We start from the raw sequence: 22,949 nt of genomic DNA on the forward strand, positions 1-22,949 counted from the left end.
CACGTCGCAGGGGTTTTCAGTGTTGTCCTCTACCCCCTTGTTAGTTTTGGGTTTTAACCGGTGAGCAACACCTTGCCCGGGCTTCCCGTAGTTGTTACTCTACGGGCCCTGGAAAACCATCAGGGCTCGGTGGACTGTTGAATGTGTCTTCCGGGTTCCAACCCGTCTTGTGCAGGTTCGTTGGTTGCTGTGCCCTTCTCTCCGGGTGACAGTCGCCACTTTTACCTCCGTCATGTTGGATGTTGGGTCCCGGACTCTTTGACCCGGAGTCTTGCGAGAGAGATTTTCTGCTTGTTCTCCAGTACTCTCCTGATGTTATTACTGTTGAGAGTATAGGCAGCATCCGTGTTGCAAGCTAGGTTAGGTTGCTGCAACACGCTAGGTTGGTTTCCCACTCGGATGCCCCGGGGCCGCCCAGTTTTGGTTACGTGCTGTTCGCCCCTTTCCCTCCCTGTTCCCGGCTCCGGACCGTCTGCGGGTTTCGGGGTCGGGGCGGGGTTTAGTTGGGGCTGAGACTCTGGCGGTTTCGGGGGCTACCTTGTTCGGGTTGGGGATGGAGGTTTTTGAGCCTGTTCCTCGTGCCAAGGCTTCCGGGTCTTACCAGCGGCCCTTTCTTGCTGCCTTTCCCATGGACTCTTCCTTTTGTGTAAGGGCGGAAGGTGTGGAGGATGGCTCTGCCCTGGGGCCTCTGTTGCAGGTTCCCGGGGCTGTGGGAGATGCCTGCTAGCAGTCCTGGTGCTGTTTGCCCCTGCCTGGGGTTTTCTGCTTCAGGGCGGAGTTTTTCGCCGATCTAGTATGCTTGCTTCCCACTTTTGCTGGTGTGTTTTCGTATCTTTCGCGTCGGTCACAGCCCCCTGTTCTGGTGGCCATTTTCTTTCTGCCGGTTTCCCGGCGTGGCCACCAGGGCAACGCAGCTGTTTGTTTACATGCGCCTGGGTGTGCAAGCGTCTTGGGTGAGTTTTTTCTCCTCTTTCAGGGGTTTTATTCTCCTGTTGTAATTTCTTTGCTTTTCTGGTGTTTTCTGCCCTTCTTCTGTTCCTCTGGGAACGTTTGGATGTTGGTTTTTACACCGGATTTTCCGTTTTCTGTCTGTTTTGGGTCTGGGCCCTAGGGTTTGGGCTCAGTGTCCCTGTCCGTTTATGCTTGCTCCCACACCTTGTCCCTCGGTTTTCGGTCTGTTTTGGCCGTTTCCTTGGGGGGTTCTCTCTGGGGGCTGTGCCTTGCCTTTCTGTGGTGTATTTCCGCCGGCAAATGTGATGGTTTGGGCTTCCCGCGTTCAATTCCGGGTTCCTTTGGGTTCTTTGGTTTCGTTCCGAAGGTTTCATCCTCTTGGGATCCTTTGTGGGTTCAAGGGGTATTGTTTCCTCATGTGTAACCCTGTTCTGCCTTATGGGGTTCCGGGGTCTTCTTGGCTTGCAGCCTGATCTTTTTGGGTCTTGGCATGTGTTGTGATCTCGTGCTGGGGCTTTGGGTTTTGTGGTCGAGGTGGGCCTTTTGATGCAGTTTTGTGCTTCTTTGTGCCTTCTTTGCCTGACCGGCGTGGTACTCTCTGCCCGCTGGTCGGCTGCTAGTATTTTTCTTTTCACGTGTGTGTGTGTGTGTGTGTGTGTGTGTGTGTGTGTGTGTGTGTGTGTGTGTGTGTGTGTGTGTGTGTGTGTGTGTGTGTGTGTGTGTACGCACGTACATGTAATTACCTAAGTGTAGTTACAGGATGAGAATTACGCTCGTGGTGTCCCGTCTTCCCAGCACTCTGTCATATAACACTTTGAAACTACTGACGGTCTTGGCCTCCACCACCTTCTCACCTAACTTGTTCCAACCGTCTACCACTCTGTTTGCGAAAGTGAATTTTCTTATATTTCTTCAGCATCTGTGTTTAGCTAGTTTATATCTATGACCTCTTGTTCTTAAAGTTCCAGGTCACAGGAAATCTTCCCTATCGATTTTATCAATTCCTGTTACTATTTTGTATGTAGTGATCATATCACCTCTTTTTCTTGTCTTCTAGTTTTGGCATATTTAATGCCTCTAACCTCTCCTCGTAGCTCTTGCCCTTCAGTTCTGGGAGCCACTTAGTAGCATGTCTTTGCACCTTTTCCAGTTTGTTGATGTGCTTCTTAAGATATGGGCACCACACAACCGCTGCATATTCTAGCTTTGGCCTAACAAATGTCGTGAAAAATTTCTTTAGTATATCGCCATCCATGTATTTAAAAGCAATTCTGAAGTTAAAAAGCATGGCATAGGCTCCTCGCACAATATTCTTTGTGGTCCTGAGGTGATAGTTTTCTATCTAGAACTACCCCTAGATCTCTTTCTTTATCCGAATTCTTTAAAGATTTCTCACATAATATATAGGTTGTGTGGGGTCTATGTTCTCCTATTCCACATTCCATAACATGGCATTTATTAACATTAAAGTCCATTTGCCAAGTGGTGCTCCATATACTTATTTTGTCCAGGTCATCTTGAAGGGCATGACAATCATCTAAGTTTCTTATCCTTCCTATTATCTTAGCATCATCAGCAAACATGTTCATATAATTCTGTATACCAACTGGTAGATCATTTATGTAGACAATAAACATCACTGGTGCAAGAACTGAGCCCTGGGGCCTCGGGGCCCCAGGGGCCTCCAAGGGGCCTCGTAGCCTGGTGGATAGCGCGCAGGACTCTTAATTCTGTGGCGCGGGTTCGATTCCCGCACGAGGCAGAAATAAATGGGCAAAGTTTCTTTCACCCTGAATGCCCCTGTTACCTAGCAGTAAATAGGTACCTGGGAGTTAGTCAGCTGTCACGGGCTGCTTCCTGGGGGTGGAGGCCTGGTCGAGGACCGGGCCGCGGGGACACTAAAGCCCCGAAATCATCTCAAGATAACTCAAGAAGATAACCTGTGGTACTCCACTTGTGACATTTCTCCAGTCCAATACATTGCCTCTGATTACTGCCCTCATTTTTCTATGTCAGAAAATTTTTCATCCATGTTAAAAGCTTACCTGTCACCCCTCCAATATTTTCCAGTTTCCAGAACAACCTCTTATGTGGAACTCTGTCGAAAGCCTTTTTTAGGTCCAGATAAATGCAGTCAACCCAACCATCTCTTTCCTGTAATATGTGGCTCGTGTGGGAAATTTTTACCCACCATATCTAATAATCATCTAAGAAATGTATAATTTCTATATCATATCTAAATCATATCAAAATCATATCTAAATCGTATCAAAATCATATTAGAATCATGAAAGATTCATTATATAGCTTGATCCTGGATGACAATGGCACCATGAACACGTACGCAACAGGGGCCCTTTTGATGCCTACGTGACTTTGTACATGATCTCTCAAGGATCCAGAAGCTTCTAGAAGGACTTCTTAATTAAAAAACTATTGGAACATTGATTCAACATCCGGTAGGATTAAAAATCGAATCCTTAATAAGATTCAGTGGTACTTTCAAATACTACTTATAATCTTTAAATCTTATATCTAATTATATTATAATCACATCTTATCTTAATCATAAGTCTAGACTGTAAAAATAATCAATCAATATTCATTGAAGGCTACCGTGCTCAGAGAGCATGGCAGGGCGATGGGGGGAGTGAAGCGCCCACCAACAAAGCCCGAGGCACTCCGCGTTTGTTTACAAATGAGTGAACAAGTGACTGATCCTTAGCGAACATTACCAGCTCAAGGACACCTTATCTAATATTTTTTATCGCCAGTGAATACTCTCTAGAACTGGGGGAGTACCTGGACAATATCTACAAGGAAAATCCTAGAACATTTATAAAATAAGAGTGTTTAGTGGAGATCACAGTGACGAGGTTTCCACCACCTTCATTCCTATTCTTTATCAAATATCATTCTTCTGCAACGCAGTTAAAGAAAAATCCAAGTAGCAACGCTACCAGATCATCATACAGCAACGCTGTAGCAAAATATCGTGCCTAAACTCGACAAGAGAGTTAATCAGTCTGGCAAACTTGTCAGACAGGCACCCCGACTGGCAGAGAAGTATATTGGAGGTTATTTGGTGTATGATTGGCCAATTGTATGCTTGTGTAACTTTAATATCCTATAAATCTGTCTGTTGGTTAAAAAGCGAGGCAAAGCCTCATTCATCGGTACGTTTATTAAAATTGTAGTGTAGCTGTGAATCTTATCCAAGCACTGAACCTCATGAGTGTCCATTCTGTCAGAAAAGAATTCAGCCTCAATAAGTAAAAACCTCACAAGTGTCCATAGTCTTGGAAGAGATTCAGTCAAGCTAACTATATAAATTGAATATGTCTGCATATATATTTGAATATATAAATTAAGTTATCAATTGCTTGCTTAGTTATTTTTAAGTTATCATAAAAGTTCATTTAATTGAATATAATCTAGTAGTTACTTAACAGTATTTAGACTACGTTTAAGGTAATTTATTATACTTTTACAATTTAATTTGTTGTTTATAGTATAAGAATCTATTGGCTGTAAGTTATGGTGCTAGGTTAGACTATGTATGTTTAAATCCCTGATTTAAACAGAGCCAGTGTTCAGTCATACAACTGAATTTATCAAATCTTATCCTTGTATAAAATACAAGCTGATGTGAGATCCCTGTCTACAGGTGGATTGGAACTTCTATCAACTAAGTCATTCACCCCACCTGTCCCTTACAGCCCACAGTCTGTCATTAGGAAAAGAGGAATTAGGATTTACAACCCTAGCTAGAGATTTTGATTGAATTAATTTGCAGACAGTAATTTTTTAATTTAGTTCAGTAAAAGTCCGTGGTAGTTTACTCTTATATCAATCCCAGCAGGTTTTTCCCACATTAATGGTCCTTCGAACCTAGATAATAATGGTCCTTTATACCTAGATATTTATGATCATTCGTTTACCGAATATTTCAATGCCAAATACATAAGAAACTTCTTGATTTTGCATTGGAATAATTCTTACATATTCTAGCCTAACCTAGCTATCAGCCAATATTTATCATAGCTATATATCTAAGTAAACATATTGTTTGCAGTGGCTTAAGCCACCATATCCATTAACTAGTAAACATTCATAGCATACTAATATTGTTTTGTGTTAAGAAACCACAGTACTTAAGTATATCAGTGTCAGACACAACTGCATCTTAATCATAAATACCAATTACCTACCTCATTGTGGTAACATTACATATATATTTAAGTATATTATCTAGCATTATCTCTAATCTACTGATTTTCAGAGCTGCTCATTACATAATATTCTTTAAAAAAGTGTTATCATCACTGTAAGAGCATTCTTTACAATCTAACTATAATTAACTATATCATACCCTATTCAAGGTAAAACCAGTAGACATTCTACTGTATTTTATCTAACAATTATTATGGTAACAGATTTTGTAATAACTTTGCAAAAATAGTGCCATTTACTATTTTTAAAAAATTATTACAGGATTTACCAACTTGGTGCATTCGTGCATTCGGGTCACAAATCAAATTAATACAGTACTTTTGATAATTGAACACCTGCTACAACCAGATTCCAGGGAGGAAATGAAGGACGATCTTTGGAATCATTACCTAAGTAGACAGGAAAGCTCATTTATCAAAATACATTAACATCATACATATTTATCAGAAAAAAGAGAAAAATCTCGGAATCTCCAAAACTTGGAAAAGGTCAAAATGACTAACAGTATTCCACCAGCAGCTGAAACAGAAAAGAAAAGGACACAGTGTCTAAAAAAAATCACTTGAATCTACAGCCTACAGACCATTTAAATCAGGTGATAGACAAATGTCATCATCACTTGACTACAATAGTCTACAATAGGGGATTAAGACCAATCTTAATCTCACATCACAATCTGAAAGGCTAACAACACATTGACAATGTCAATACAAATATTATCATCCATCTAAGATAACTATCTTAATCCAAGAATAAAGTCTTGATCACCTAATCTCATGCTTTCACTGGAGTGAAAGCAGCCTCAGAAAATCTGAAGTTAATCAAGCATCTCAAAGAGACTTACTTAATAGAAAAGGCAAAGCCGAGAAAAAAAAAGAAAAAGCAAAATGCTTCATCACATCATGATTAATGTAGATACACATTATTACAGATACAATTCATCCTTTAAGGAAATCCTTGGAGGAGTACAAGTGTTACATGCTTGTATCACCTACTTGCATGTAATTACTTACCTACAAGTTTTACATACTTGTAACAACATCTTATCACAAAGCCAAATCATTGATGGACTTCGAGCTTACGTACAAAGATTACGAAGCCGAGGAAAACTTAGATCTCAAGAAAAAATCCCCAAAGGTGAATCCACGGACAAAAACAAAAATGTCCAGAATGGCAGTCAAAAATCAAGACAACAAAACTCCTCTTCTGCAAAGTGGAAACAGAATAATGTTGGCTCTTATGCTATATCCCCCACAGTTAACAGAACTGTAGGAAACCAAGCTCCTAAGACAGATAAGACAAAAGGAACTACAAGTGCCCCAAAATGTTTATTCTGTCAAGAAGCACATACCATTTATCAATGCACAGTTTATGTAGGCCGTGCCAGTCGAATCGATCGACTGAAATCTCTGAACAGGTGCATCCGTTGTCTACGGAAGCACGATACAAGTGAGTGTATCACTCAATTGCAGAACTGCCAATATTGTCATAAAAGTGTACATCACACAGCACTCTGTGGTGATATTAACACTCAATCCAGATCACAGACTTCCAATAATCAACCTGCATCTCAGGCAAAGCCCAAAGATGATAATACCACAACAGCCGTACAATTCTGTACAGTAATGAGCAATGTCAACGACTTGGATACAGAAATTGTTACAACAGCCATATTGCCTACTGCACAGCTAGAACTATGCAATCAAGGAATTTGTATTCCAACTAGAGGCTTTTTTGATCAAGGGTCACAGAAAACCTTTATCAGTAAAAAGATGGCAGAAGATTTACAACTTAAATCTTCAAAGCAAGTATCTACATCCATATCAGGGTTTTTTACTAATTCTGGTCGTAGAACCTTTCCAGTAGTAAAACTCAATGTCTGTCTAGGTACATCCCAAAGGACAGTAGAAGCCATAGTAGTTGATAAAATTCCTACTGAAATGGAAGTGACTGGTCTGACAGCAACTATTAAATTCCTAAAAGAAAAAGGAATACAATTAGCAGATCCTCTGCTTGATTCTGACTACATAGGAGATATCGGAATCCTGATTGGAGCTGACTACTATCATCGATTCATTCTGGGATCAGAAGAATCTATGGGTATGAATATACTCAAATCAGCAGGAGGCATATTGATGACAGGACCTATACTAGATCTTGAACCTTCAACTCCTGAAAAATCACATCATACAGAAACTGTAATAGTGGCATGACTAGGCAAAGAACAGTCACCACTTAAAATCCCCCACATGATTGATGATGGATTAGAATCTGTACATCAATTGTGGGAACTTGATGCCATAGGAATAATTCCTGAACAACCAAGTCCTGATGATGTCTGTGCATATAATCAATACTTAGAAACTGTACAGTACCATGATGGACAGTACTGGGTAAGGCTACCATGGAAAATCAACCATAAAACCTTACCTACCAATTATCACATGGCTTATAGTCAATTTAAATCTCAACTAGCAAAGCTAAGAAAAAGGCCTGAGCATTTAAAACTCTATCATGAGATTATTGCTCAACAATTAAAGAATAAATTCATCGAAGTCGTGAAACATGACAATAAGCAAATAGGCCATTTTTTACCACACATGGCTGTAAAGAGAGAATCAAAAACAACTCCTTTACGGATAGTTTTTAATTGTAGCTCTAAATCTGGACCCCAAGGAACCAGTCTAAATGATTGTTTGCAAACAGGTCCAAGTCTAACTCAGAAATTGTATGACATACTGTTGAAGTTTAGACTTAACAAATATGCGTATTCAGCAGATATAAGTAAGGCCTTTCTCAGAGTTGGCTTGCAGGAAGAAGATAGAGACTTCACTAAGTTTCTATGGGTAGAGAACCCAGAAGATATCAATAGTCCTCTAGTGACTTTCAGATTCTCATCAGTTCTTTTTGGGGCGACAAGTAGTCTATTTCTGTTGCAAGCAACTCTAGATACTCATCTGAAGAAATCATCAAGTCCCTGTAAGACTGAAATCAGTCAAAATCTATATGTAGATAATTTTCAAGGGACAGTTAACAGTACTACTGAACTGTTACAATTATATCAAGAGGCCAACAAGGAGCTACAAGGTGCCAACATGCCACTACAATCTTGGGCCTCTAATAATGCAACATTGAATAATCAAATAGCAAGAGATTACCCTGAATATCACGTACCAGAATCACAAAAGGTGTTAGGTATGGATTGGGATTTAATCTCGGACACAATCACGATCAAATCTGTGCCAGTAAATTACAACATCACTACAAAAAGGGATTTGCTTTCACAAGTTAGCAAAGTATTCGACCCACTTGGTCTACTAAATCCTTTGACTATCAAGTGGCGTTTATTAGTGCAAGAAGCATGGAAGGCTAAGGTTGGTTGGGATGATCCACTACCAATCCAGTTACAAAAAGCTTGGATGGAAGTGGCTCAAGAACAAACTTTAGTTGAAAAGATAATCTTTCCGAGACACATAGTCGAGGAAAATGAAGAAGTATCACTACATGTATTCGCAGACTCGTCAGCCAAAGCTTTTGGAGCTTGTGCTTACTTAGTGACTTCTAATCAATCATATCTTATCACCTCTAAGGCCAGAGTCGCTCCATTAAAAAAGAGGACTTTGCCTCAGATGGAACTAACAGCACTGCTAACTGGCACACGCTTAGCAGTACATATCAAACAAGTCTTGTCTACCATGAACATCAAAGATGTCATCATATGGTCTGACAATGAAGCTGTCTTACAATGGGTACGAAACGACAACTGTCCAACTCCATATGTAAAAAATCGCGTCTCGGAAATTAAAGAAATTTCCGCAGGCTTTCAATTGTTGCATGTACCAACAAAGGATAATCCAGCTGATCTCTTATCAAGAGGTATGACATTTAAACAGTTTGCAAAGGCAGATATTTGGTTTCATGGGCCTCGATGGTTAGTGAATGGTAGTTGGCCTGAACAAAAGCCACACGTCATTACGACACAAACCATAACTACCACCAGGCAGCAAGCTCAAATATCAGTCTTGGATTGTACTCGTTACTCCTCGCTCATCAAATTAATCAATGTAACACAGAACGTGTTTCATTATCTCAAGAAAAAAGGTATAAAATACACTTTTTCTGATGCACTTATCTATTGGGTAAGACAAGCCCAGAGAGAAACTTATGGGAATAACTATGAAAATCTTCCACATAAGTTAAAACACAATCTCGGTCTGTGGATAGACCAAGAAAATCACAACATTCTGCGTTGTGGAGGGAGACTTAAACACGCAGATATCAATCTAGATACCGTGCATCCATGGCTTTTACCAAAAAATCATTGGATCACAAGGTTGATTGTGTTGCATACACATCAACAAATCATCAAACATGGAGGAGTGTTAGACACACTCACACAAATCAGACAGCAGTACTGGATTCCTCAGGGAAGACAGTCAGTCAAATCAATCTTGAAGAATTGCATGATATGCCGAAGGTACGATGCAAGAACTTGCTCTTATCCAGGGCCACCACCCCTACCAAAGGAACGAGTGGTCCATCTACAACCTTTCGAAACGACAGGAGTAGATTATACAGGAGCAATATATCTAACAGGGACTGCAGATAAGCAACCTATCAAGGCATACATCTGTCTGTTCACCTGTGCTACAACCAGGGCAGTACATCTAGAGGTAACACCCGATATGACTGCTCAATCATTTATTCAAGCTTTCCGCAGATTCGCAGCACGCCGATCATGCCCTAAGCTGATGATTTCAGATAACGGAGCAAACTTGGTAGCTGGAGAAGCATGTCTACGGGAAATCTGTTCCCATCCTGCAGTTACTTCCACACTGGAACAGCGTCATTGCAGATGGAAATTTATCCCTCCGAGAGCCCCATGGCACGGAGGATTTTATGAACGGTTAATAGGAACTGTAAAAAGATCCTTGAGAAAATCTCTACACCGTCAGAAAATCAATCTTCAAGAACTCCAGACAGTAATCACGGAAATAGAATCAAGGGTGAATAACCGGCCGTTGACTTACTTGTCTGAGGATCCTACTCAACATGAGCCATTAAGTCCTGCCCACCTAATGTATGGAAGACTTCTGACTCCAGTACCATCTCTAGTGGATGATGAGATCAGAGATCCCTCATATGTGGGTCAGAGCGAGTTGGTTCAGGGGTATAAGCATCTGTCCAGCATAATCCAAAAATGGAATGATGTTTGGACAAAAGAATATCTTACATCTCTACGAGAACATCACTATGGGGCCAATGTCCCACATAATATAGCTAATCTCCAACCTGGCGATATTGTCTTGGTAGACAGTGATGGCCCTAGGGCTGACTGGCCATTAGGTAAAGTTGTCTCAGTCCATCCAGATAGTCAGGGGATTTTGAGAATAGTCAAAATCCTGTCTAAAGGAACAACTTCCCTGAAGACATTGGACAAACTCATCCACATGGAATCAGTGAGCCAGCTGCAGTTAGATCCTGAGACCTCAAGAAACTCTAACTCCACAAGACCCACAGACTCCTAACAGACACAATCGTCCACAACGGACAGCAGCAGAAAAGTGCAAGCAAAATTTGCACTTGTATTATCAATCCAATGGAGAGTAAATAAATACATATGGTTACTATTGTCCTAAGTATTGGACTCTGTGCCAGTTCTCTCCCTCTGGAAGATGTGGGAAATTTTTACCCACCATATCTAATAATCATCTAAGAAATGTATAATTTCTATATCATATCTAAATCATATCAAAATCATATCTAAATCGTATCAAAATCATATTAGAATCATGAAAGATTCATTATATAGCTTGATCCTGGATGACAATGGCACCATGAACACGTACGCAACAGGGGCCCTTTTGATGCCTACGTGACTTTGTACATGATCTCTCAAGGATCCAGAAGCTTCTAGAAGGACTTCTTAATTAAAAAACTATTGGAACATTGATTCAACATCCGGTAGGATTAAAAATTGAATCCTTAATAAGATTCAGTGGTACTTTCAAATACTACTTATAATCTTTAAATCTTATATCTAATTATATTATAATCACATCTTATCTTAATCATAAGTCTAGACTGTAAAAATAATCAATCAATATTCATTGAAGGCTACCGTGCTCAGAGAGCATGGCAGGGCGATGGGGGGAGTGAAGCGCCCACCAACAAAGCCCGAGGCACTCCGCGTTTGTTTACAAATGAGTGAACAAGTGACTGATCCTTAGCGAACATTACCAGCTCAAGGACACCTTATCTAATATTTTTTATCGCCAGTGAATACTCTCTAGAACTGGGGGAGTACCTGGACAATATCTACAAGGAAAATCCTAGAACATTTATAAAATAAGAGTGTTTAGTGGAGATCACAGTGACGAGGTTTCCACCACCTTCATTCCTATTCTTTATCAAATATCATTCTTCTGCAACGCAGTTAAAGAAAAATCCAAGTAGCAACGCTACCAGATCATCATACAGCAACGCTGTAGCAAAATATCGTGCCTAAACTCGACAAGAGAGTTAATCAGTCTGGCAAACTTGTCAGACAGGCACCCCGACTGGCAGAGAAGTATATTGGAGGTTATTTGGTGTATGATTGGCCAATTGTATGCTTGTGTAACTTTAATATCCTATAAATCTGTCTGTTGGTTAAAAAGCGAGGCAAAGCCTCATTCATCGGTACGTTTATTAAAATTGTAGTGTAGCTGTGAATCTTATCCAAGCACTGAACCTCATGAGTGTCCATTCTGTCAGAAAAGAATTCAGCCTCAATAAGTAAAAACCTCACAAGTGTCCATAGTCTTGGAAGAGATTCAGTCAAGCTAACTATATAAATTGAATATGTCTGCATATATATTTGAATATATAAATTAAGTTATCAATTGCTTGCTTAGTTATTTTTAAGTTATCATAAAAGTTCATTTAATTGAATATAATCTAGTAGTTACTTAACAGTATTTAGACTACGTTTAAGGTAATTTATTATACTTTTACAATTTAATTTGTTGTTTATAGTATAAGAATCTATTGGCTGTAAGTTATGGTGCTAGGTTAGACTATGTATGTTTAAATCCCTGATTTAAACAGAGCCAGTGTTCAGTCATACAACTGAATTTATCAAATCTTATCCTTGTATAAAATACAAGCTGATGTGAGATCCCTGTCTACAGGTGGATTGGAACTTCTATCAACTAAGTCATTCACCCCACCTGTCCCTTACAGCCCACAGTCTGTCATTAGGAAAAGAGGAATTAGGATTTACAACCCTAGCTAGAGATTTTAATTGAATTAATTTGCAGACAGTAATTTTTTAATTTAGTTCAGTAAAAGTCCCTGGTAGTTTCCTCTTATATCAATCCCAGCAGGTTTTTCCCACAGCTCGATCATAGAAACTGAGTAAATTCGATACACAGGGTCTTCCAGATCGAAAACCATACTGTCTGTCTGATATTATATCATTTCTCTCCAGGTGTTCTACCCATTTAGTTTTGATTAGTTTTTCCAATACTTTCACTATTACACTTGTCAATGATACAGGTCTATAATTGAGGGGGTCTTCCCTGCTGCCACTTTTGTAGATTGGAACTATGTTAGCCTGTTTCCACACGTCTGCTACGATTCCTGTACACAGGGATGCCTGAAAGATCAGGTGAAGTGGAATGCTGAGCTTAGATGCACATTCTCTCAGAACCCATGGTGAAACTCCATCTGGGCCAGCTGCTTTGTTCTTACTGAGCTCCTTTAGCATCATATTTTCCACTTCATCTCTAGACACCTCTATCCGCTCTATGTTGTTCTCTGGAATTCTTATTGTGTCTGGTTCTCTGAAGATTTCATTTTGTACAAACACACTTTGGAACTTTTCATTTAATGTTTCACACATTTCCTTTTCATTTTCCGTGAATTTGTTTCCCATTTTCAACCTCTGGATATTATCCTTTACCTGCAATTTGTTGTTTATGAATTTGTAGAATAGGCCCGGTTCTGTTTTACATTTATCCACTATCCCTTTTTCAAAATTTCTTTCTGCCTCTCTCCTTACTGTCGTAGTTATTTCTCACATCTTTGTATCGCTGGTATGTGTACACGTGTGTGTGTGTGTTTGTGTGCGCGCACATGTATGTATATGCATGTGCATACGCCCATGTGTGTAATTACCTAAGTGTAGTTACAGGATGAGAGCTACGCTCGTGGTGTCCCGTCTCCCCAGCACTCTTAGTCATATAATGCTTTGAAATTACTGATGGTTTTGGCCTCCACCTTCTCACCTAACTTGTTCCAACCGTCTACCACTCTGTTTACAAAAGTGAATTTTCTTATATTTCTCCGGCAGCTTTGTTTCGTTAGTTTAAATCTGACATCTTGTTCTTGAAGTTCCAGGTCTCAGGAATTCTTCCCTATCAATTTTATCGATTCCTGTTATTATTTTGAACGTAGTGATCATATCACCTCTGTTTCTTCTATCATCTAATTCTTGCATATTAATGCCTCTAACCTCTCCTCGTAGCTCTTGTCCTTCAGTTCTGGGAGCCACTTAGTGGCATGTCTTTGCACCTTTTCCAGTTGATGTACAGTACTTCTTAAGATAAGGGTTGTGCGTGGTGAGGTCTGGGGCTCCCCCTCCCTCTCTTGGGGTGGGGAGGGCTGCGCGGATGATCGACGTGGCAGTAAAGTGTGATGTTTGCTTGTTTGCTTGTTTCCTTGGGATTGTAGGGAGTTTCTACCTCTTTGTTTGATTTTGTTGTAGTTTTTTACCATATGGGGTTTGTTTTGTTATGCCTAGCTTTCTGGGTGCCTAACCCTGGTCGATGGCAGAGAAGGAAAACCCCAACCATTAGGGGGTTTTCCAGGGCCAATTCTCCCTGAAACCTCTCTGATGGGGCCAGGTTCTGGAGCTGGTCCCTGGTAGGTCTCAACTCCTTAGCTAATGTCCCGGTCTAATATAACATACATTAGCCCGATAAGCTCCAGGGAGCCTCCGGGGCTCACCCAGAAAATGGCGGTTTGTTATTTCAACGCTGGTTTTTTACGATGTAGATTGCACAGGTTAACCAGACAGTGGTCTATTTTGATTCGCCTACCTTACTGGGTCCTTTCCCAGTCGATGGCAATTATGACATTTCTTAACTATAAAGTGCTCATAGTCCATTGCTCCCTGTTCCTCTCTGAGGGGACCAGGTTCTGGCTCGTGTTCCCCTGGTCGGCAAAAAGAACTCGGCAACTGATGACGCTAGGTTAGTATGGCACCTAATCAGTGATGATTGCTTCGGGGAGCCTCCGGGGGCTCACCCAGAAACTGGCGTTTCATTACATTAATATATTATATATATATATATATATATATATATATATATATATATATATATATATATATATATATATATATATATATATATATATATATTATATATTATATATTTTTCCAGATGGTTTAATTATTAAAGTGGTTGTTTGTGAGGTCAGGAAGTTTTGGTGCCTTCTGGCAAACTTGGACCCGAGATACCTGAGCCCTGCACGTGGCCTCTACAAGTCTCACTTGGTTTCGGTCGCTTCATCTTTTCCAGGTGTCACTGGCTCCTGGCCAGCCCTCTACCCACCTTTGCCATGCAATCAGTGATTTGTTGGGCAAGGGGGGGTGATCACGTGACTCGCTTTGAATTGTGTCCTGTTTCATAACTATTCCCAAATAGGACTCCTTTCTGCCATGCTACATCCTCTCTTGACTTTACAAGTTTACATTGTCCAACATTCTGTATGACCACCATGTCCGTAGTTGGCAGCCAGTCATGGCTTATTTTCATGGATCTGCATGATGCCTATTAGCATGTTCCCATCCAGCCATAGTTCAGGGACTGACTGAAGTTCTGAGTGGGACTCCTTGCTTGCCATTAACAGGCAAGCAAGGATTCAGCCTGGCACTCAATTTCTTCACCAGTTTATCCCTTGCCAGGAGGTTGGTTCTTTAGATATTGACTCGGTTTGACTTCCTTGTCAACCTGGAAAAGTTTCAACTGGAGGTATTCCAGGCTCTTCAGTGCTTCTGTCTAATTTTGACAGAAGTAGATGTGGGTTCCAGCCAGAGATCGTCACAGCTCCCTGTGACGATCTCTGGCTGGAACCCGAGGCCGGCTTCGAGTAATAATTATTAATTGTATTATCGTCATAATAATAATTATAATAATAATTGTGTTAATTGATAATTATTATTCTTCCTTCTGCTGGGTCATGAAGAAAGCCGGCCTCGGGGTGAAAGGTGTGGGAACCGACCTGTGAGATTTATATTTATTTAATTTATATGAATTTATATAGAATTTATATTTACGTTAATTTATATACTTCGATAGCAATTTGTATGATAATGAGTGGACTGTATTTATGCAATAATCTCATAATCTCACAAATCGATCCTCTACACATTAGGGGGGTTTATTAAATTAATATATATGCAGCCAATCATACTACAGAATTAATTACATACATTGAAGAGGTTCCTTATCTTATAGTACAGCAGGTTAGTCCACCAGGTATAACTAGGGTGTAGACACCAAATTATCCTCTTTGAGGTAGCTTCCATATCACCCAGTAACTGGTGCACAAAATCTTCCTTCCTCGTCATGACCTGTCAAAAGTGCGCTAGCTGTGAAGCCAGAATCCTATATATGACAAGTATTTCAGAGAAAACTGTACATGGAACTTGAAGACCTGGCTTAATTACCTTTAGTTTGAGGCTTCCACGTGCTCTAAACGGGTCACCCTATATAATGACATTAATGGCCATAAATGAAAGATACATGGGTTTCGGAAAGAACACTTAACTTGAATTGTAGACATCGTGTTGGAGATGGTACCTTTGGTTTCCATAACACTACGTCCAAGTAAAATTAACAGGAGCCGAATTTGCTCCCGTGTGAGCCTCTGGTCTCAATATAAACAATGGCTGTTTAACACTCCATACTATTGACGTTACTGGCCGACATTGTCCAGATATGATAGGAGCTAAATTTGCTCCACACGTCTCTGAGGTGACACAACAATGGCTCCCTCCTTCCTCCCTGACGCCTGGCCTACTTTGTCCACATGTCAGAAAGTGATAGAAGGGGTCACATTTACTCTACTTTAATATTGATAATTAAGTTAATTTATATAAGATGTTTTATGATGGTAAAGTCCAAAGACTAATGTATTTAAGAATAATTCCCAGCAAAATAGCTGGTGAATTATAATAGTATGTGGTGATGATATCCCGTTTTCTATAGACGGTAATTCCACTACAAGTTACGTTTTCTATGGGTAACTTGTTTATACAATACAGCTATTATCTGTATGATATATTAAATGGTGTCGGATTTTCCGACAAAAGGGGGCTGTGATGATCTCTTTCTGAACCCTTAGGTGCTGGACTCAGTTGTCTAGCTCTTAGGAGTCGTTCAGCTCTAGCTCTGCTTCAGGAGGCTGGCGTTGTTTTTGCCCCTGCTGGGGTGGTTCTTCTCTGGCCCCGACCACGTCGGTCTCCGGGTTTGGAGTCACTGTATCTTCTTTTACCAACCTCGAGGTAAACTCCGAAACTGGAGCCCCCTAGGGCAGTTCGTTATTGCCTTCAACCTCATTCTGACAGTTCCTGCAAAAGCGCTGGAACCAATCGTATTAGCGTTTGCCTTTCCATTGGAGACTTGGCGCTGTGGAGAGGGGAAACCTGCTGCATGGGTGACAGCTTCTCCCTCGTATCAACCTACCCTGGCTTTGCACCCTGTAGAGGCCTCTCCTTACCAACAACCAGAGTGCAACTGCATAGTCTCCTGAGACTGATGGATGCCTACTACTTGATGTGGTTTGCCCTGCCTTCCGTCGTGGATATGCAACACATTCCTATCTCAGGAGGTGGACCTGTCTGCCTAGTTTTTTTATCGCCTGGTTTCTTTGAGGCCAGGAGATAATATGAGGTGACTTAAAAGGCATTTTACAAGTTTTTAGCACTTCACCAGATTTCTTTGTTGGTTGCAGTGTTCCTATCCTTTCTTTTCTCACTTAGTTTATTGAGAACTGTCAGCTTATTCTGAATGCTGTTGTCTTGGATTGTTTGGCTGTAGCAGAGCCTCTCTCTTCCTTGAGTTTGTTCCTGCTTTATTATCAGAATATTGCTACAGTTCTCTCATTGGTGTCTTTGCCAGCCATTATCTACTACACAGTTATTACATAGATGTGAGTTATTTGAACTGTGAATTGATGCACAATTAAATTTTGTCTTGCCATACTGCAAATTTACTCCAAGATTAAGCACAGTCCTTGCTTGGTCTTGAAGAGTTTTGATAAACTCGCCTATTTCATCTTAAAGCATATTGATCTGTGTGTGTTGGTTGGCCTGAGGCACATCTGGTGACATGTGAATGTCTATTTTAATTACATCTCTTTGGCCCGGGTCTATCTGCCCAAGATAGATTGTTGATACAGGATGTAATAGTCTCTCAAGCTGACTTTGTCTTTCATACCTTCTTAACAACATTTTTGTAGGCAGTCATGTTAAGCAATTCTCACAAGGTGCCTAAGTAAAGTAGGCATTTTAATTTAAAAAAAGTGGTCTTACCACTGTTGTATATCTGGTCTTTTTCTAGTTTTATTGAGTTTTTTCAGGTAAAAATTTCAGGCTGGAACATGTGCACAAGCATATGCTGGAAGTGGCATAAGCTTAATAAAAATTCCTTTCTGGGGGAGTCCCGGAGGCTCCCCGGAGCTTACCAGGCTGATATGCTAATGTCAGACTTTGGCATCAATCATGTGTACGGAGTTCTTATGGGCCTACCGGGGACCACGAGCCAGAACCTGGCCCTCTCTAGAGAGGTAAGGGGAGCAATGGCCTATAGAAACCCCTGTGTGGTTGGAAGCATTCTGTGTCTGCCATCGACCTGGTCAGGCACCCAGAAAGGTAAGCATCCCAAAACAAACCCCTATTCTGGTGAAAATTGCAACCAAAAATCGAACGAGTGGATAGAACACCCCAAACAAAAACGAGCAAACTAGTATGACGTCACCCGTCATCGCGCCGCTGTCTGCGCAGCTTCCCCCTCCCCGGGAGGGAGAAGGGGTAGCCCCAGACCTACCACGCCAGCGATCCACACCCCAGTTCTTCGGCTGATGCTAATGGCACCGTTTGTGTGCTCCGGCTACAGTGATTGGTTCAGCACTGTACCTGGAGTGTGGTGTCTGTCTTCTAGTTGGTGCGTGAGCCAGGAGTGAGTCTCCAGTACTCAGGCAGCATACGCCTAGGGTTACCCCTAGGTAACCTGTAAGTACTGCCCTTGGGGCTTGGGGTTGCCTTCCACAAGTTCCTTGGGTCTTGGTTCTGCTAGGCCGTTTTCTGCTCGGTTTTTGGCCGCCCTTTGTGTGATAGGGGGGTTCTGTCTCCTTTGTTCGCCTTAGGGTAAGGGGCAGTTTGCACTGGCGGAGCGCAGGGTGCTGCGCAGCTTGTTTTCACTAATCATAGCGGCCGGCTCTGTTCCGCCTGGGTACGCTGTACTTTTGCGGGGTTTTCTTTTTCTTTTTGTTTGCCTTCCTGGTGGGGGCTCTGCCTTTGGTTCTTTCCTCCTTTGTGTCGGGTTCTCTTCCTTCTTCTGGTGGTTCTCTCAGCTAGGTCCCTGTGAGTGTACACGTCCTGGGGGTTCAGCTCTTAGAACGTTGTTTGGTAGCCATGGGCGCCGGTTAGCAGTACCCTGCCTGGGATTACTTGAGCACGAGTCCTCTTATAGTAAACGCTCGGGACCCTGGGAAACCCCTAGGGGAAGTGTGGGCCCGATGGATGTGGCCCCGGAGGCCCCCCCCCCCCCTCGCTTTGTGCAAGTTCGAGGGTTGCTCTGTCTCCCTTGTCTCAGGGTGACTCTCACTGTTTTGCCTCTGTCTGCAGCCTGTGGGGTTGGTGACACATTCGGCCCGGGGTCCTGCAAGTTTTGTTGCTTGTTTGTGACTCGGTTACCCAGTCTTATGTTGACTATGTGGCTGCACGCTGCACGGGCATTACACATTGGGTTTTGGTGGCAATGCGCTAGTTGTTTGCTCCTCGGAAGCCCCGAGGCTGCCCCGTTTTGGTTGGTGGTCTTGTCGGGTTCCCCCCCCCCCTTTTCCTCCCTACATCCGGGTCTTTACTGTCTGTGGGTTCGGGGTCGGGGTGGGGCTTCCTTGGTTTTGAGACTCGGTTGGTCTCGGGGGCTTCCCCTTCCGGGGTAGTGACGAGGGCATTCGAGCCTGTTTCCTCCACCCATGTTGTAAGAGTCTGCCAGTGGGCTCCCTTCCTTGGTGCTTTTCACGGCTGCCCCGGTTTTTTCTTGAGGCTGGGGCTTTGGGGGGACAGCTCGGCCCCGGGTGGGTTCCCGGGGCTGGGGTGGGGGCTGACGTGGGGGGGGCCTTAAGCCCCGTTGGACCCCGCCGGGGTTTTTCTACCCCTCTGGACGAGGCTTGCGGTTATGTGGAGTTGGATTTTTCCTTCCCCCCCACCCCTCTCTGCACGAGTACTTGGGCGTCAGCCCCTCCCCAGGCTCAGTTCCTTGTCCATTATGCCCAATGCTTCCGTCCTGTCGGTGGGTGCTTTTCTCCGTTCTTCGCCCCTTTTTCCTGGGACGGAACTTCTCCATCATGTCCCCCTCTTCTTGGGGTTCTGCATGACTTTTGGTCTTGGGTGCGACTGGGTTTTTCTGTGCCTTCGTCCTTTGTGTTTGCTTCTATGTGTTCTCGAAGGTTCGGGACGGTTTTGCTCGTTCCCGTTTTACTGGTACGTCTGTCGTCGTTCGGTGAGGCTTCCCTCCGGGCCTTTCTAGGGCTTGTTGATCCTATTCCGGGCATCTTCTTGGTGTTTTGGCCTTCTCGTTTTTTTGTTCATATCTCTTCTCTCCGTGCTGTGTCTCGGCACTGCTCGTTTTCCTTCCGTTCTGGTCCGGGATGCCAGATTGGGCTACTTGTAGCCGGTTGGGCTCTTTGTCACCATGTTGGGCTACTGGTAGCCCGCTTGGGTTCCGATTCGGTTCGTTGTTTTCCTTACATGAGCCGGCTAGGTTGTTGTTGCTTCCTTCTTTTTGGCTTCTGTTTCCATGAGTTGGCCTGTTTCTTCAATGGATCGCTCGGGATACGACCCGTTGGGCTACTTTTCTGTTCTGTTGTTGGACGGAGTAGGATGGACCTGTGTAGCCCAACCTGTTGGGCTACTTTTCTCTCGTGTCCTGCGCATTCGCCGGGGGAGTTTGTTTTGGTTCAGGGTGGTGTGCACATGTGCTGGTGTTCTGCGTCCATTTTCTCTCGAGGGGGGCTTCGCCTCTCGCTCTTATCATTCTCCAGTCTGTGCCCCGTTGCTCTTGGGGGTGTTCTGGAGTGCCGCTATGGGGAGATCACAGGGTTTTCCCCGTGTTTTTGGGTGGGGGTGCCTTCTTCGCCGTTCCCCTCCTCCTCTTCGGCATGAGCAGCTCTGGCCTGCCTTCCGCAGGCAGTGCTCCCGGTTTTCTCAGCTATGGGTGCACGATACCCTGGCTGCCTCCAGCGGCTCCATTTTCATAGGCTTGCGTCATGGCCGTTCCGCGCCTATGTTCTGCAGGCGAGTTGGTGCTCATTGTGCTCGCCTAATTGTGCTTGCGGGGTTGGGCTCTGGCTATGGTTCCGCCTCTCACCTGTCATTCGACTGACGTGCGGATTTCTGAGTCTCCTGGGCTCTCTCGTCTTTACACTTGGAACTGTGTATGGGGTCAGCCCAGGTATGGGCTGCCTAATGTGCCTTGTCGCTGCCTAATGTGTTCCATCTGTTACCTGTGACACTGCAAACGTTTCTTCTAACGACCCTGTGGCTCGGTTGGGTTCTCGGTTTCCACCTGTGTCCCCTTGTTTGTGTGCCACCCGTGTTACAGTTTATCTTTATCTACCCTGTCACTTCCTCTGGGAGTGTGGTGACGTTTTGCTGCCGTTTTGATACTGCGGCTGCGTGTGGGAGTATGGTTGTGGTGTTTTGTTTAGCCCTTCCGTGCTCCTTCTGGCGCCTTGTTTGGGTTTTTTGTTCCCTTGATTTTTCTGGGGCCCTCCTTCCTTGCTGTGCTGGGCTTAGTTTTTCCATGTTCCTTGGATTCTCTGTCCTAACCTCGTTGTCCTCGCCTAGTTGTGCTGGCTGGGGATGAGCTTTGGCTCTTCGTCTCGCCCCTCGCCTATCATTCGCTTTCTGTACAAGTTCTAGAGGCTACTGGGCTCTTACCTGCACTGGACACTGGGTGTGGGGTTGGCCTCCGCCACTTCCCTTCCTCATGCATTCCTCTCATCTTCCTGCTTCTTTCTTGTCCCTGGCCGCTGGTGCTGGGGCGTTTCTGCTGGTCTTTTTATTATTTCCTCCTTCACACTGTTGTGTGTTTTGTTTGTGCCTTTTGGCCTTCCTGTTGCCAGGTTTGGATTCCTGTTTTCCTGGCTTGCCCTGCCTGTTGTTTTTTCAGGGTCTTGCGATGTCCCTTCTCTGGTGTCTCACGTCGGACTTGTGGTTTCCGATCCCCCTGGCGAGCTTGCTCGCGTTGGCCTCCGCCACTTCGTTGGGGAGATTTCTGTTCGGCAGACGTTCCATCTCCTCCTTGCCGGCTTGGGCTTCCGACTCTGCTTCCTTGGTGGTCGCACCCGAGATCTTCCTGCGGCTCCGCTTCTTCCTAGGCTCGGATGACCCTTGGCAGGGCTGATTACGTTCTGCCCCAGGTATCTCGCGTCCGTTGGTGGTCAGGTGGCTTCGTTTTTGGTGTCCCACCTGTGTGCTTCTTGGCGGCAGTATGGGGTGTTTTGGCGGTCCTTCCTTTTCCTTTGGTCCCTTCTTCAGTGGCTGCGTTTGTTGGCGTCGGCTTGGCTTTTCTGCTGGGGGTTGGGGGCCGTCGACTTGCCGCATACTGTCGCCTCGTTTTATGCGGCACTGGCGGAGCCGCTTCGGCTTGCTTTTGGACTTTCATCTGCACCGTTCGTAAGCTGTCTCGTGGTTGTTTCACCTCCGGCCTGTTCTTGCGCCGCTTGAGCCGTCCTGGTCATTGGACAGAGTGCTCTCTTTTCTTTCTTCTCCTCGTTTTTTTGTGGCCCCTTCAGTTTCGGTTTGTTTTTCTATGCCTCTTTTCCGGTTGGCATTGCCCTCTGCGGGTCGGGTAGGTGAGCTTCATGCTCTCCTCCTGCGCAGGGGTTTTCTGCTCCTTCGGTCGGGGTGATCGGTTTGGTCGTCTGTTGCCTTCTTCTTTTCTGGCGAAGAATGAGACTGCTGCTTTCCGGAGGGGTCCCTGGGTTGTTGTTTGCTTGATTGATTGGGCCGAGGGTGCATTTTGTTTTTGTCCGTTTGCGGCTCTCCGCCGTTATTGGCATGCCACGGCTTCTGGGTTCGTGGACACGCTTTCGGTTGCTCCGGTTTCCTTCTTCCCTGTTCGAGGGTGCGGGTCTCCCAGGTCGTCCGCAGGGTTCGTACGGCTCTCCAGCCTGTGGTCTATCTCCGTGCCCATGACGTCCGCAAGTTCGCGGCTCTTGCCGCCATCTTTGGTACTGTGTCCTGGGAGAACGTTTGGGCACGGGGAATTTGGCGGTCGAACAGGGTCCTTAGCTGCTCGTTAACTTGTACACGTTCCTGGGCCCAGCCGGGCTTGTGTCGCTTTGGTCGGTGGATGCGGCCTGTTGTCTCGACTTCGGGTTGAGTAGTGTGCAGCGACCGCCTCCCGGGTCAGTCCCTATTCTTTTCCTCTGTGGGTAGTTAGCTCTGGGGAGCCATAGGGGCCTCCTCCCCAGAAAACCAGCGT

At 43.9% G+C, this 22,949-nt stretch overlaps 1 protein-coding gene across 1 annotated transcript in view; it reads left to right on the forward strand.

Annotated features, from left to right (window-relative positions):
• Positions 1-22,949, forward strand: part of LOC138360248 (H(+)/Cl(-) exchange transporter 3-like) — a 44,829-nt gene that overhangs the window by 14,252 nt on the left and 7,628 nt on the right. The gene's annotated exons all lie outside the window — the stretch shown is intronic.

This window comes from Procambarus clarkii, unplaced genomic scaffold, assembly GCF_040958095.1.
Source record: "Procambarus clarkii isolate CNS0578487 unplaced genomic scaffold, FALCON_Pclarkii_2.0 HiC_scaffold_103, whole genome shotgun sequence".
Taxonomy (NCBI): Eukaryota; Metazoa; Arthropoda; class Malacostraca; order Decapoda; family Cambaridae; genus Procambarus; species Procambarus clarkii.